Genomic DNA, 17,674 nt, shown 5'->3' with positions numbered 1-17,674 from the left:
TATATATAGTTGGCCAAAAAGTTCGTTCGGGTTTTTGGTACCATCATATGGAAAACCCGAACTAACTTTTTGGCCAACCTAATAATATTAGGATTTTCCTGCTATGGCTAACCTTAGCTTCATTCCCAAAAGAGCACCTTTAGCCGAATTCCTCATTTTCTGGCTTCCCGATTGCATTTCATGCCTTGCTTCCAGAAAAAAATGCCTTTATTCACTTGGTCTCTTTGCTACAAAGTCACGAAAGGGTGTTTTAACTCTGATCCTTTCCTGAGCCCTTCCAATTTTTTGGTTTTTAACCTGAGTGACAAGCCGTCACCCTAAAAGAATGTCAGAGCAGGACACATTTCTAGGTGGAAATTGGCTCTATGTATAGGAAGTGGCTTGGTCTCTAGAACCTCAAAATATGATATTCCCTTAAACCAGCATCAGAGCCATATGTATCAATTAATTTGCTTTTGGTCAAGAGTGACAGAAACTTGACTTCATTGGCTTAAATGTTGAGGAAATATATAGCGTCATTTAACAGAAGCAGGGCAGGCCTCAGGTCTGGTTGAGCCGGCAGCTCAGGGTGTCATAAAGGATCCAGATTCTTTCCATTTCATCTGCTGTTCACAGTGTAGACTTCATGCTGAAGCTGGATCCCTGACAATCATAGAGGAACTGCTAGTAGCAAATGATGCTACCTGCTTTTTCAGCCATTTCAGCAGAAAAGAGAGAAGGAATTTCCTCCTGTAACTCTCTCTCTCTGGAAATTGGCCCCTGATGTCTCATTGACCTGATTTGAGTCACATGCCTCTTCCTGAACTGATGTCTGTTTCCGGGGAAATGCCATGATTTGTTGGCCTACGCTTGGCTTCTTGATGCTTGTGTGAGTGAAGAAATTTCCATTATTGGCAAAGACTGCTTAGTACAAACTCTGGAGTAGGGTCAATCCCCAACACTGCACTGCTGATGCACAATGAGGAGTGGTAGAATCAACACGGGACAGTCAATCATGCATGTATCTGTCCGTAAACATTAATTATCAGCCAAAGGTGATCGAAAGCCCACTCCATTATGCTCTGTCTTTTTAAATGATAAAACTCTTGACTTCTTCATCAAGGGGCTCAGTAAATTGGAGGACAATAGGGATTCTATCTTTTCTCTCACTAGTTTTACGTACACATTTACTTGGAGAGGGGGCTCTTAAGCTGGATATGTTCAGTTTCAGCTAATATGTGTGCTTTCTGTTGCACCTTGACCACTTCACGAGATGTCACACTTCCCAGCCCCATACAGATCTGGGCTTATGAGTTTCTTGGGACAAGGGGATTTTACATAGAAGTGAGGTTGATAAAGACCAAGCAGAGACTTGGGGCTCTGATGGATGTTGCTCATGCTGGCTGGTCAATAGCTATTGATCAATTCTAGCGGCTGTCAAGGAGAGGTCCTCTCTGAACTCCAGTGGGGAGGAGAACTAGCTCTTTGGTACAAGCACCACTCACGTGAGTGGAGACTGGGTGGCTTATGGGCTCTGTTTCTGCACCCATGGTGTGCCTGGTTGTTAGCAATGGCCTGGACTTCTGGCTGGGCCATCTCTGCATCCTGACTTGGCTTCAATCTTCAGTCTCTTCACAGTGGAATCTTTTGTCCCAAGCTCCACCAGTTTCCACACGTTCTCTTTGTGCCTCCTCAGCAAAGCCCAATGAATCCATTTCGACCTTGCTCGTCACGTGTTCCTTCAAATCTATTGTTTATTCCTTGAGTTGTTTCTTTCCATCCTTAAGAGCTTTGCACATTCAAAAGCAGGGAGAGACTCCTAAGTTCAACTCCCTGTTTATACAGGCATGTTGATTGAACTGTTTGTCCAACCCTCTGTCTCAGAATCTAACCATTTTCTGTGCCTTTAATTTCAACTTAGTCTCACGATTTATTCTTCTTTGAAAATTACATGCCCTCAGAATCCTGAGGACTGGAATATTTTTTATAAGGTGAAATAATAAATCAATGTGATACTGTGTCATTTATTTTACATTGCTGGCTTTGAGCCAGCTAGATAGTAGGTGCCATGACCCTTGGAGAATCTTTTTAACTTTCTGGAGGTAAACATCTTAAGTAAACTTGCTTGGAATTTTAGAGGAGTTTTAGAACTCAAAAACATCCTTTGCCTAATTTGCAAGGATTGCCTAACATGATCAGTTTATTTTTTATATCAGTATCCTTATTTTTAAGACATTATTGATGAACTTTTAATTAATATCACAATATTTATATATGTAATAATAATATTGACTAGTATTTAGAATGCTTTCAGAGATTACAGAGTGTTTTCTTATTTTTTTATCTCAGTTATTTTAACTTATGATGGCAGATGTAAATAATATTTCTATTCTACAGAAAGTTAAAGCAACAAGCTCAAGGTCATGTATGCAAAGTGGTGGAGTTGATGTTTGGACAAATACAATCTAACTCCAAAACCCGAACTCTTTCTATTGGAGCAAGCTACTTGTATTTACCACTGGGAAAGCCCCTCTACTAAAATCTAACTGCTCCCTTAGCCTCCGTGACCTCTTTCCCTTTTTGCCTTGGAAAGAATTGATGGACACTAAGAAAACATTTCGATGCATTTGAATAAAATGAAAAATGGTTTTATAATCTCAACGACAAGGAAGAAGGCTAAAAGGGATTTTGTTATTTTTGAAAGGACACCCACTGCTACATAATATATAGCTTGTTGACTCAGGGAGTGATCTAACTCATTTTTGTAAAGGACAGCACTATTTCCTTAAAATTATAGGCTAATTAGTTTCTTAGCTGTTCCATCTGAAAAGCAGCTCAATGCCAATTACCTAATTGGCATACTGCAGACTTCCTTCTCCTAGGCCTATATTTTATGAGAAGAGAAGGAAAGGTTTAAGCTGAGAAAGGGAAAAGTAGCCTTTGATACCTAAGAACTGGCCTGACACTATCAGCTGGGTGTTGGTGTTTCTAGGAGCTGCCCTTGAGAAACTCACAGCAAGGCCTTGTATTTGTCTATCTCACAAAGTACCAGCATCAGGCAAGGCCACTCTGTGACCATGAGATGAAGTGAGGCACAAAAGGAGACCACTCTGTAATCTTGTCTACACACAAACAGAACAGGGTTATGTGCAAAACACAAAATACCACACATTCCCCAATCTTGCATAATATGAGTGACTGCTGCTTCTTTCCTGATCACAGCTTTAGCCTCACTCTACACTCCCCTTCTTGTCTATAAAATATGGTTTTAGAATTTCTCCTGTTTCCTGAAAGCATTGCTTCACATCCTGAAACTTCTCCAAAGTCGCCTAACCCAAGCCTGATAACTGTAGTAAGTTCTTTCTAATATCCTCTTACTGAGACATCCCATGGCTCTCCATGGTGTGTGTCTCCCTTATTACAATGAGCAATAAGTCTAATGTTTAAATACAGAGGTGTTTCTCCTGGTAGATTTTGGCTGGAGGCCGTTGACAAAGTTCAGTTATTCAACAAGAGGAAAGATTTAAGCATAGTGTATTCCATTAACGTCTTTAGTTATACACTTTATTACCTTGGAGAAATCTTCTGGGAGTAGTAGAAGGTTAATTGTGGTTGTCGTTGATAGGAATAGTTTATGGATTATCAATATGATCTCCATAGACACCAGTCCCACCCAGGTGTTGACAGTTATTTAGAATTTGCACTTTATGCAAGGTCAGTAGTAAAGATTTTGGATAGTTCTTACACCAGTTTGCAGTGGGTAAACTAGAGCTATGCCTTGAATCTATTTTTAGTAGTCCAGCTACTATTACTAGCAGTGTAACTTTCTAAAAGGTGTTTAGCTATTTGTGAAATGGATGATGATAGTACCAAAATCACAGGGATGTTGTGAGGATTGAGTGAGATAATATGTCGTATATTAAGCACTCAATATATTTTAGCAATTATAATGATTTTCACTATTATCATGACTTAGGAGTGGTATGTTAGTCTGCTCAGGTTGACATAACAAAATACCATAGACCAGGTAGGTCAAACAACAGAAATTTATTTCTCAGTTCTGGAGACTGAAAGTCTAAGATTAACATGCCAACATAGTGAAATTCTGGTGAGAACACTCTTCCTGACTTCCTTCTTGCTGTGTCCTCACATTGGGGTTGGTAAGGCAGAGAGAGATAGAGAGAGAGAGACTGAGAGAGAGAGGGAGGGAGGGAGAATGCGAATGAGCACAAGCTCTCTGGTCTCTTCTTCTAAGGGCACTAATCCCATCATGGAGGTCCCACCCTCATGACCTCATCTAAACCTAATTATCTTCCAAAGACCCATCTCCAAATACCATCACAATGGGGGTTAGGGTTCCAGCATATGAATTCTGGGAACACCTAATTCAGTTTACAGCAAGTGGTCTTCTCTTTTAACTCATGAAAGAGCTAAAAAGTAACTATATTAAAACCCAAATAATAATATTTGGTGGTCAATTCCCTCAATATTGGTTTATGGTTAATCATTTGATACAGTACGTTCTGTAGGATATATCAAAAATTTACATCGTTCAAGGTTACACTTTCTACGAGTCCCTTATGGAGATTTTTCATGACCTTTCCCATCTGTGCCTCCTCCAGCCTCTCTGGGCTGAGGCAGTGTGTCTTTCTATTAGGACTGAAGCAATTATCAGACTTCTCAGCTTCTGTAAAAGAATGGAAGTTCCACCCCCAGCTGGGCTGACTCAGAAGACAAGTGGCTCTGGATTTAACTGAAAAGATAAAATATTGCACTTTAGGTACTTACTGAGTATTATCTCAAACTCTCTGCCACTTACTGTTCGTTAAAAGCTCCGTTTAGAGAACTAATACTTACATGTTGTGACCCATTTATTCCTCTATGCTTTCTAAAATCTATGCTAAATTTAAGTCAGAGCAGGATAGTTGAGTACCTGGATTGTATCATTTTGGCTCATGTAGGATTGCTTTTACAAATTGGGTTTTGTGATTGTGCTTGTCAGCCTGCATTAGATGTCTCAAACTAAGGTCTTCTGTTACTTACTGCTAAATCTGGTGAGTGGTAGCGTGTCTAGAAAAATAGTAAGTGTTCAATATTTGTTTAGTGAATGAATAAACAAATGAATAAATGATTACATAGGTATTTGGTATTCATTACACTACATTCATTAGGGTGGGAGAAATTTCTCATAGGACTTAGTACTAAGACCAGAAGCATTTTACCAGTATTTAAAATCTTTTTATTTTTAAGTTAACATACGGTAAAATTAACTTTCTGGGGGGCATAGAGTCAGTAGAATGTACAGTCAGTAGGTGTGTAGTAGAATTTTAACATATGTCTACCTTCAGGTAACCATCACCACAACAGGATACAGAACAGTTTCATCACACCAAAAAACTCCCTTGTGCTTTCATTTTGTAGTCATACTTTCTCCCTCCCCCTAATCCCTAGCCACTGATCTGTTATCAATCACTACAGTTTTGTCTTTTTGACAATATCATAAAAATAGGATCATACAATATGTAACCTTTTGAGAATGGCTTCTTTCATTTAACATAATGCCTTTGAGATCATCCAAGTTGTTGTATCATTAATTTATTTCTTTTTATCGCTGGGTAGTATTCCATCATATGAATGTAACATTATCTTCTCACCCATTGAAAGGTGTTTGTGTTGTTTCAGGTTTTATTTATTATACATAAAGCTGCTGTGATCATTCATGTACTGTTGTGGGTGGGGGTGTGTATAAGTTTTTGTAACTCAGGGGAAATAACTAAAAGTGAGAATATGGGATCATACAGTAAGTCTATGTGTATCTTTGTAATAAACTGCCAACTGCTTTCCAGAGCAGGGGCACTGTTTACATTCCCACGAGTGATGTATGAGAGTTCCGGTTGCTCTGCATGCTTGCAAACCCTTAGTATTGTCAGTAATTGTTTTGGACATTCTAATAGATATGTTATAGTATCTCATCATAGTTTTAATTTGTGTTTCCCTAATGGCTAATGATATTGTATATCTTATCAGGCACTTAACTGCCTTCTGTATATACTCTTTTGTGAAGTGTTCAAATCTCTTGCTCATTTTTTAAAGACTGGGTTATTTTCTTACTGTTGAGTTTTGAGATTTCTTTGTGTATTTTGGATAAAAGATCTTCACTGAATATGTGATTTGCAAATATTTTCTCCCAGTCTATACTTTGTCTTTCTTTCTTTTAACAGTGTCTTTCACAGAGTAAACCTTCTTAATTCTGATTGGGTCCATTTTATTATTTTTTTTCTTTTATATCTACGAATTTTTGCCAATTTTTTGCCTTCACCATAGGAAATGTTTGTCATAAGTTTTCTCCTGTTTTTCTCTGAATGTTTTATAATTTTGCATCTATATTTAGGTCTGACATTCATTTCAGTTAATTTTTACATAAGGGGTAATGTTTTGGTTGAGGTCCTTCTTTTTTCTTTCTTTCTTTTGCCTATGGATGACCAATTGCTCTGTACCATTTGTTGAAAAGGCTATTCCTTTGTTAAATAGCTCTGAATATGAACTGGCCATATTTGCTATATTTGCATGAGTCTATTTCTGCACGGTCTATTCTGTTCTATTAATCTATATGTCTATCCTTTTTCCAATATTACACTGTTTTGATACCATAACTTTATAGTAAGACTTAAAATGGGGTGGTGAGATTACTTCAACTTTATTCTTAGTTTTGAAAATTGCCTTGACTATTTCAGTGCCTTTGCCTTCCATATAAATTTTAGAATTAGCTTGTCTGTATCTACCAAAAATCCTGCAAAGACTTTGATTAAGATTGAGTTAAACCTATAGATCATTTCGTGGGAGAAATGGCATCTTAATAATATGGTGTCTTCAAATCCACAAACGTGAGGTGACTCGATTTATAAAGATCTTCTTTCATCATTTTGTAATTTTCAGCATACAAATTCTGCATGTGTTTGTTTAGATTTATACCTAAATATTTTATCTTTTGGAGCTAATATAAATGGTATTTTAAAAAATTTCAGTTTCTGCTTGTTCATTAGTGATATAAATATAATTGATTTTGGTGTTTTGACTTTGTATCCTACATCCTTGCCAAACTCACTTATTTGTCTTAGGAGATTTATTGTAGATTACTTGGGATTTTCTAGGCAGACAATCATGCCATATATCAAAAGAGAGAGTTTTATTTCTTCCTTTCCAGTGTGTATGCATTTTTGTTCTTGTTCTTGCCTTATTGTTCTGACTAAGAATGCCAGTACAATTTTGAATAGAGGAGGTGAGATGGACTTCCTGTGTTGTTCCTTACCTTAGGAGGAAAGTATTCAGTCTTTCACTCTTCAGTGTGATGTTAGCTGCGGGTTGTAGATGTCTTTTATCAGGCTGAGGAAGTTCTCTTCTGTTCCTAGGTTGCTTAGAGTTTTTATCATGAATGGATACTGGATTTTGTCACATGTTTTCTCTGCATCAATTTATATGATCATGTGGCTTTTCTTCTTTAGAGTGTTAAAATATGGTGGATACATTGACTGATTTTCATATATTAAACCAGCTTTGCATTTGTTGTGATGGGTCATACTTTTTATATATTCCTGGATTTGACTTGCTGATACTTTGTTAAGGATTTTTGCATTTGTGGTTTATTCTGTGGTTATCTTTCTTGTTCAGTCTTTGTTTGGTTATGGTATGAGAGTGATGCTGGCTTCATAAAATGACTTGGAGGTGTTTCCTTTTCTTATGTTCTCTGGAAAAGATTGTGTAGAATTGATGTTATTTCTTTTTCAAATGTTTGGTAGAATTCACCAGTGCAACCATTTAAATCTGAAGGTTCATTTTCTGGAATTCAATTCTTTTAAATTTGTTGAGGATTTTTTAATGGTCCAAGATATGTGTATCTTGGTGTATCTGTGGACATTTGAAAACAATGTGTATTCTGCTATTGCTGAGCGGAGTATTCTATAAATGTTGTTCCACTTTCTTCTGGCCTCCATGGTTTCTAGTGAGAAATACACAGGAATTAAAATCATTGTTCTTGTATAAACAATGCATTATTTTTCTCTGGATGTTTTCAAGATATTTTCTTTGTGTTTAGTTTTCGTCAGTTTGATCGTAATACGTCTGGACATGAATTTATTGTATTTGGGATTCACTGCACTTTCTGTATTCCATCAAATTTAGGAAGTTTTCATCCATTATTTTTTCAAATATTTTGTCAGCATTATGCTCTTTCCTTTTACTCTGGGCTTCTGATGACATAAATATTAGATCTTCTGATATTATCTCATAGGTCCCTGAAGCTCTGTTCATTAAAAAAAACAAAATGTTCCTCTGTGTTTTTCAGATTGGATAATTTCTATTGATCTATTTTCAAGTTCATTGAATCTGTCCTCTGTCATTTCCATTTTGCTATTAAGCCCATATATTATGCTTTTTTTTTTACTTTGGTTATTATATTTTTTTCAGTCCTAAAATTTCTCCTTGGTTCTTCTTTCAATCTTCTGTTTCTTTGCCAAAACTTTCTAGCTCTCCAGTTATTTCAACTGTGCTTGCAATTGCTTGTTGGTACATTTTTTATAGTAGCTGCTTTAAAGTCTTTGTCAGACAATTTCAACATGTGTGTCACCTTGGTAGTGACATCTATTTGTTTTCTTTTCCCATGTAAATTAAGATTTTCCTGTTTTTCAATATATTGAGTTAATTTGGATTGTATACTGGACATTTTGAATATTATGAAACTGTACATATTGTTTAAATCCAATGGAGGGTGTTGATATTTTTCTTTCAGCAGGCAATCAGTCCAGCTGGGCTCAGCCTGCACATTTCCACCAATCTTCTATTGGCTGTGGTTTCAATGTTCTTTCATCTTCAAAGCCCTTTCGGTACTATTTAGTTCTATTTCACATGTGTGTTACCCAGTGGCCATTTCCAGGACCCGGGTGGTGGTCTAACCTGGGTGGTATTCTATACCTTGATTCAGTTCTCAGAGTCTTCACTATGGTGTTTAGGATTCAGTCCACACATGTGCAGCTCACGGTGAGTCTCAGTGGTCATAAACTGCTTTATGGGATCAGTTTCCTGAGTTCTTCCCTCTCAGTGATCTCCCTGGTACATTCCAGTTCTTTGGATACTCTTTTCAATATTTTGGCCAGAAACTTAAGACTTTATTTACCTCACATTGCCATGTACTCCTATGATTGTGCCCATGTCTGTGGCCAAGAGGTGAAAAGACAGGGAGAGAGAAAAAGCATCAGGGGTTCACCCATTCTCTTGGGACTGGAGCTCCTCTGATCAGGGAAGAAGTGTCCCCTTCCACAGAGTTTTAGTTGCCTGCTGTTCCAGGTGCTGCTGCTATTGGTGTCGGTAGACCTCTTTCTCATTCCTTGAGCCTCAGTCGTGGGCTTCTTCTGGGGCTATCCCAGTCCTCATTAATGCCCTCGCCTCTGTTTCTTCTAAGTCCTGCCTGGAACAACTGGAGAAAAACAGCGCTGAACTCACCAACAGTTCGTCAATAGTTTGGATTTTGGTCTGCTTTCCTAATATACCTGCTACATTCCAGAGCCTTTAAACAGCTCTTCCTTGCATTCTGTCCAGCTTTTATGGCTGCATTCAGTGTCAGAGACAGGGCGGTGAGCGCTTACTCCATATTACCTGGAACAAGAACCCTGTTGTGGTTCGCTTTTACATTCTGAACTTAACAACTCGTGTAACTTATAGTTTATCTCTCACTGCCTTTCAGAGATTTTAGAGCCAAGTTTTGGCTGACTTATGCCCATATTCCCAGCCCTAGTTACTCTGTGGTGTTTTGAACATTTAGCCACTATGTCATATCTCAGAAGTTTGAGAAAGTCCTAGGAAATCTAGGTAAACATCATCTCCTAAACCTTACTTTTTCCCCATGCTGTCCTCTTGAATCATGTGTGCATGTGTATGTGTTTTACACTCTGAAGAATCTTGTGATCTAGCTAAGGTGAAAGGAAGACACTTGTAAAACAAAAGTGATTCATTCTTGTAAGATTATTCACAGTTTTCTGAATGTAATGTGCTATTTAGTGCTTTCATGCTAATGCTCATAGTGTTCTTTCTAGAATGCTTTTGCATCCTTCTATGACTGGAAAATTCCTAGTCATCCCGCAAAGGCCTTCGGACTGTGTTTTTATTTCTTTCAGCCTCTTTAATTGATCTGCTGTAGGCAAAGCTGGTTGCTTTTTTTATGCTTCAAGAATGCTTCATTCACATACCAATATTATGATACTCTGGTATGTTACATTATTGTTTCCAATTGTCTGCTCCTTCCCCTGTAAGAGTATAACACATCCCCACCCTTGCCATGATGCCAAGTAGATGGTGTTTTCCTGTTCCGTAGTCAGGATGGGCCATAAGACTTTCTTTGGCTGATAGAATATGAGTGGACGTGTGTCCTTTCAAACAGCAACTTATACATGCTGTGCGGTTTAGTTCATCCTTTTGTTTTTGCTATTGGCCATGAGAACAGGGTATCTAGGTGGGGGTCACACTTTCAGCCAATGTCCAGAATGAGAAGACACGTGGAGCGGAGACAAGCAGAGCCCCAGATGACCTGCAGACCACTAAGTGAGAAATACATGATTATTGTTGAGTAAGCCACTGTGATTTTCAGGTTTATTATTATTATTATTAAAAATCTAAGAGAATGTCTGATTCTCCAGCTAGACTGCTCAACAGGGTCAGAAGCTGCATGGGCAGAGCTTAAAATGTGAGAGGTACTTGTGGAAGGCTGTGGAGGCTAAAAGACCAAAGAAGACAATGGGACCAATGAGGATTTCACACATAGGAGTTGCTGGGGCCTCTGGCGCTTCCAGCCTTAACCTCCTGGGGCAAATTCAGACCAAATGAACAATGAATGGATTGGCCCAGTCTGAGTATATACTTTGGAATGGCACTGGTTTTCTGGTACTGATTGAGTCCAGGGGTAGCCAAGTATGGTTCACAAAAGCATATACAATATGATCCATACTTCAGTGGGATTCAATCTAGGAATGAGATGGCTTAAATTAACTCAGATACTGATAAACTGGATGACCTTGAACAAATCACTAATCTCTCTCCTCAGCCTCATTTTTTTATCAGCCATAAAAATGAAGGGGCGTAAGGGTGGATAAGAGTTAGTTTACCCATTTTCAAAGGTCCCTTTTTTTAGTGTTATTTTTTTCTCTGATCTTCTGTTGAAACATTTTTGCTTTAGTTCTTTGTATGCCTAGATAGTTTAGGTGTATCCACAGAAGGGGCCAAGTTAATATATGGGAGGCTCCTGCATAGACATGCCATTTCAATTATTTGGGATTTTATTAGAGTAAAGAACTACAGGTTGCATCACTAAACAGAACCATCAGCAGATCAACTGAGTTTGGTGCCAGCCAGGCTGGGAGTGTACAGACTTTTCTGAGCATCTCAGCATCTTGGCTGTGAGCTTCCTTCTCAGCTTGCTCTCCAGCTTTGCTTGGTCCCTTTAAGCCACTCTCAACTCCCAACCCTATGGCTTCTTTGCCCTCTCCCTGGCAAGGACAAATAGACCTATGTCCTTCTCGGCTGTCTGTTGCTGTTTCTACTCAGAAAGGAAAGGAAAGAGACTGTATTTGGGGCTTCTCATGTGCCCCTGATGAAAAGTGAAGTTGGTCTCTGTGGTTCAGGGTCCTAGGAGTTGTACATAAAGACTCACAGAAAAACTGAGCTGGAAAAGAGATTACCCAATTCCTAATTTAGAGATGAGATATCAAACCCCAGAGATTTTGACTTACTTAACCCAGCAAAGCCGACTAGTGGGAAGTTTGGGGATAGAAATTGGATCTGTGACCCTTCCCCTCAAAACTAAAGACTGAAGATTCAGGAATCTGAGGAAAAATAAACTACATAATAAAATGCAAAATGATCCCTAAATTATACCAGGTTAGAAGCAGAAAAGAGATCTGCTAGCTCAGCTCCAGTCTCCTTAGCTCTTATCCTCCTCTGCCCTTAAACATGTCATTTTGGTCTGACTGCTTGACAACAATCCATCTTTTCAAAGTCTTTTGCATCAGCTTTTAAGCAGCAAAAACTAAAACACTGAAAAAAAAAGAAAAGAAAAGAAAAGAAAGAGCAAAAGAAAGCACAGCGAAAGACCCAGTAGGCTGCTGGTGTTTTGAGGATCACAAGAAAATTGACAAATCACTCAGCCTGTAAGCCTTATCTACTGTAGTTATCAATTATGTATCATAATTCTTGCTTGTAAAGTCCTTTGAAATATTCAGACATAAGATTCTAAAGGGACAAAGTAATTAAAATGATTAGTTACAGCAGAAAAAAGTCTAAATCAATGTTCCATGTAGTGTCCATCATATTCCATTATGCTTAGTTCTTATCCCCCCTGTTGCAGGTACAGGAGATGAGCTAAGAGACACAGAAAGGGTGGGATTCATTTGTGGGGGACTCGGGAGGGCAAAAACTAGTCCTTGCTCAGCATATGTTGAGCAAGATATTGCCTGATTCATATTGCCTCATTCAGTATTTCTAAAAAGCCCCTCCAAAGAAAGAAAGGTAAGAAAACTGAGGGTCAGAAAGGATACATTTCTCCAGATCACACAATACCTAGACTTGAATGCAGACCTTTCTAACTCCAAAATCGATACTCTTGAGTTAGGTTGATTTCTTCCCTTGGTTTATGTGTGCATCTTAAAAGTAAGTGGGAGAGCTGGACAAGGGGTGGGTAGTGGGGTGAGAAGAGATATGTGAACAACATTGCCTGGCTCTCTGTACACATTTATTAATTCATTGTTTCATACATTGCTTGCTGACTATTCTCAAGATACTGTAAGATAGAGATGAAGCTGACACAGTCCCCATCTTCAAGGAATTTAGGATCTTGTAAGCGGAAGAATAATCACTAAAAGACTGCAGGAAAGTATTCTAAGTACTCAGATGGATGTGTAAGAGCAAAGGTAGTTTAAAATTTCTATATAGAAGGGGCAATTAGATCTTGTCAGTTGTCTCTGAATATCCATTCCCACCTCTTTCTATGTCCTGTCTTGTGCTGCGAAAGGCTAGAAAGCAAAAGTCTAGTTTTCCCAGACTCTCTTACAGCTAGGGTTCTCAGTGTAAAATAGGTTCTGCCAAATAGATGCATATGCATGAGTCTTGGAAAGCAGGAGCGAGGCAGAGGTCATCTTCCTGATGCTCCTGCTGATAAGCTGGGCTCAGAGTTGTGGATGTCAAATGTCAGGAGGCAGGTATAGCAGCTAAAACCAATTTCTCTATCACTTGCCTTGTGGGAGTCATAAGACAGTTGTGATGGTTGCAACAGTTGCGTTGATGACAGGGTCTTCTTGATTCTTATGGCGGACGGTTCTTGAATCCAATAATTCCGAGGTCACCCCTGGCTCCTTCTCCTCCTCCTTCCAACAATTTTATAAGCACTTAATCCTTTAATCAATCTCTTTCTTATTTATATATGTAGATTAGGATCTATTTCCTGCCCAAATGCCTGATGGATATAAAGGGGCTTAGGGAGAGGAATTGTTTGGAAGGGGAAGGGAGTAAAGAACTTTTCTGGAGAAGTCATTTGAATGGTGAGCACTTTGTGTCTCTTAATTGTGTGTTTATTTCGATTGGCTTAGGCAATAAATGGCTTTAATGGATAGGCTTGCTCCAAACAAATAACACCAACATTTTCTCTGTCTTTTTTTTCTTTCTTTCTGCTGTTATGTTCCTGTTTAAATCACCTGTGTATCCTAACCTCTCAATTGAATATAGGCAAGAATATCAGACAAAGCCAATTAAACTATCCCATTTATGTTTTGTTTTGTTCCTGTAGCTAATATTAGTTGGAATGATTCTCACCCATCCCAGGTCAAGAATCTGTGAGACATGGGACGAAGCACTAAATTAAACTTACTTTTAAACCAAAACTAATCTTTAAACTAAAAAGTATAATAGTGATGTGATACAGAAAAACACTGAATTTTTAAGATTATATTAGACTATGTTCGTTTTGAAACAGGATGTCTGTATTGAATGCTGAAACCCATTTCAGCATGACGATAGCATGTTTTTCTCTTTTACTGACTAAGATAAAGAAATAACTGGTGGTTTGCTAACTTCTACATGGATTTGCTGGTTTTTATTAATAATTACTTATGTGCTGTTTGCAACAAGTGTGGACCTAGAGGTTATTATGCTAAGTGAAATAAGTCAGACAGAGAAAGACAAATACTCTATGCTTTCATTTATATGTGAAATCCAAAAACCAAAGCAAATGAACAAACAAAACAAAACAGAAATAGACTCATAAATGCAGAGAACAAACTGGTGGTCCTCAGAGAGGAGGGGATTGGGGGAGTTGGGCAAAATAGGTGAAGGGGATTAAGAAGTACAAACTTCCAGTTATAAAATACATAAGTCATGAGAATGTAATGCTGTAATGCATAGCATAGGGAATATAGTCAATAATATTGTAATAACTTCATATGGTGACAGATGGCTACTAGACTTATTGTGGTGATCAATTCATAATGTGTATAAACATTGAATATGTTGTATACCTGAAACTAGTAAATATAATCTTACATGTCAACTATACTTCAGTAAAACAATATAAAGGAAAAAATAATTATTTAGGTACCTTAAGATCTGTAAGTATAAAAAATATTTTGCTTCTATCTGCGATGCATCCTATAATCATTTCTATGAAATGTATTTGTTTAATCATATAAGCTAATAAGTGAATTGGTTACATCATTTTAGCCTACCAGACAAGAACTGTGCCTGGTGCACTTCTGGCTTTTAATAAATACCCATTTGTTAAAAAATGCCCTGCTTGAAAAAAAAACAAAACAAAACTGAGAGAGTATAACAGCCATCCCAAACAATCCCTGTACTGTCTCCCTAGTTTCTACAGTCTAGAGAGACACAATAAGGGTCCTGATAGGTAATAATAAGACTGGTCTATGAGATGTGGATTGAGAGGTAGCGTGGCTAGTCAGGGAAGACTCCGAAGAGCAGGCAACTCTTGTGTTGAGTCTTGGAAGATGGAGGTCCTTTGCCTGGTAGATACGGGGAAGGGCGGGGTGTTTCAGGTAGAGGAGCATAAGAGTCAGAGTCCTGAAAGTAAAAGAAGGCATTGGGGATCCACAGAACTGCAAATTGCTCAGCGTGACTAGAGTACAGGGGGTTGGCAGAGGGAAACCTAGAGAGACCCTCACTGGTCCAAACCTTCAGGGTAAGGTCCACCTCACCACAGAGTTTGCATTGGGGCAATGGATATTTTGATGGGTTTTTAAGCCTGGAAGCCACATGATTGGTTTGACTTTTGGGAAGAACATTCTGGCTGCAGCAATGAGGATGGAGAATGATACTGGTGCTGGAGGACATTTGGGAAATTCAGTGAGAGAAGGAGTCAGATGACAGAAGGTCGATTCCAGTGGGCTGAAGAGTGAAAGGAGAGGTGTGTTACCAGAAGTGCAGATTTGTCCCCAGAGAAGATAAGTTGGGAGGCAAAGGAGGGGGAGACACTACCTTGAGAGAGCTACAGGGTCAAAAGTGCTTTTTATTTATTTATTTGTTTGTTTGTTTGTCTAATGTGTGAGACTTCAGAAAGCTTATTGGTTAAATGGAAGAAACAAGGAAAGAAAGGCACTAGAAATACAAGAGAGGCAAGTTTATTTTTTATGAGACTTAAATAAATAATATACAATACTGAAATAAAGGTCCAGATTTTTCTAATGATAAAAATCAGAATCACACAATATATTAGAAGATAATATAGGTAATGATGTTTATAATCTTTTGATGGAAAAGTATGGTGGACAGAAGAATGGCCCCTCACAGATTTCTATGTCCTATTTCTTGAAGCCTGTTAATATATTACCTTACATAGCTGAAGGGGCTTGAAAGTTTATTAGATTAAGGGTGTTGAGATGGGGAGATTATTCCAGATTATTTGGGAAAATGCAATATAATCATAAGAATCTTCATAAAAGGGAGGTAGGAGGGTCAGAGTCAGAGATGGAGATGGGAGATGTGATGAAGGAAACACAGATGTGTTTGTGTGTGTGTGTGTTAGAGAGAGAGAGAGAGAGAGAGATTTGAAGATACTACACTGCTAGACTTAAAGATGGAGAAGGAAGGGGCCATGAGCCAAAGAAAGCGAGTAACCTTTAGAAGCTGGAAAAGGAAAGGAAATGGATTCTTTCCTAGAGCCTCCAGAAGGAATGCAGCCCTGCCAACACCTTGATTGCAAGACTTCTGACCTCCTGAATTTCAAGCTAACAATTTGGTGTTGCTTTAAGCCACAATTTTGGGGTAATTTGTTACAGTAGCATAGAAAGCTAATACAAGGAGATATGAGATAGAAACCGAAAAGCAAAGGGAAAATGGCTATTCTTAAAAAGTTTTAAACTTTTTGTATTCGTTCCAAATCATAAACCTGCTGCAAGACAATTGAAAACTGAGAAAGGTTACACAAAAGGCAATATATGTGCAGACAAAAAGGAGTTAAAAACAATGCTAATCCAAAGCAAACTAAAATCAGTATAAAAAGACTAATCTAATAGAAAGTGAGAAAAGAATAATAAATTGTTAATGTCAAAAGAAATCCAGAACCAAATAGGTAAATATGTGTTGCTAAGAAATGCAAATTAAAACATTGAAATAACCTTTTTTTAATCTGGACAAGCAGCAGTGATTTATTAGACACCCAGCGCTGGCCAGGGTATAGGGAACAACAAGCACTGCCATAAACTCTAGGTGAAGTTAGAATTTGGTAAAAGCTTTCTAGACAGCAATTTGGCATTTATTACTTAAATGGTAACTGTATTTACTCTTTGATTTAGCAATTTCGTTTCTAGGATTTCATTCTTTAAAAATGCTGACTCATGTGAACAAAGATATCTATACATAAGAGTGTTCCTAGTAGCATTGCTTACATAGAAATAAAATGGAAATAAACTAAAATGGGTATAATTAGGAGAATGTTTGAAAGACATTTGCCATATTCAAATAAAAGACATTTGCCATATTCAAATAATGGACTACTATGGCCCCTTTAGAGTATTGAGGTAGATACGAGACAATATTTATAATACATTGATAAGTGACCAAAGCTAGTCAAAAATATGTACATTCTGATTCTATCAGAAAATGTGTATATGTGTTATGTGCATTTATATATTTGTGGATTACATGCACAAATAATTTTGTATCAGTATATACTTGGAAAAAAATCTTTCAGAATTTACAAGCAAACGGTTAACAGAGGAAAGGTTGTGATTACAGGAGGCTTTTGCCTTCCGTTTTATTTATTTCTCTATCATTTGACTTTTTTTTACAACACATGCTTTTTTATCCAGGAATAAAAAACTTATAGAATGGTGAAAATGTTAGAGTTTTTATGACTCTTACGTGACTTAATTGAGCACAGTGGAGAATATTCAATTGAGCACAGTGGAGAATATTCAGTTGAGCACAGTGGAGAATATTCTTCTCTTGCTAACAAATGACCACTCTGATTACATGTGGAAGAAAGAATCTAGCAAATTATTATTTTGCAGAGTAGACAACAAATAACTACTTGCTGAATGAGTAAATGAGTAAATAGAAGAAAAGTGACATGCTTTCATAGCTAAGAAAGGAAAGGCTCTATAAATCTCCCATAGAGACCAACACTCATTTCTTTGATGTTGCCTGAGGA

Source organism: Balaenoptera musculus, chromosome 18 (genome assembly GCF_009873245.2).
Source record: "Balaenoptera musculus isolate JJ_BM4_2016_0621 chromosome 18, mBalMus1.pri.v3, whole genome shotgun sequence".
Lineage (NCBI taxonomy): Eukaryota > Metazoa > Chordata > Mammalia > Artiodactyla > Balaenopteridae > Balaenoptera > Balaenoptera musculus.
The sequence above is the reverse complement of the archived record's forward strand: the minus strand, read 5'-3'. Positions refer to the sequence as shown.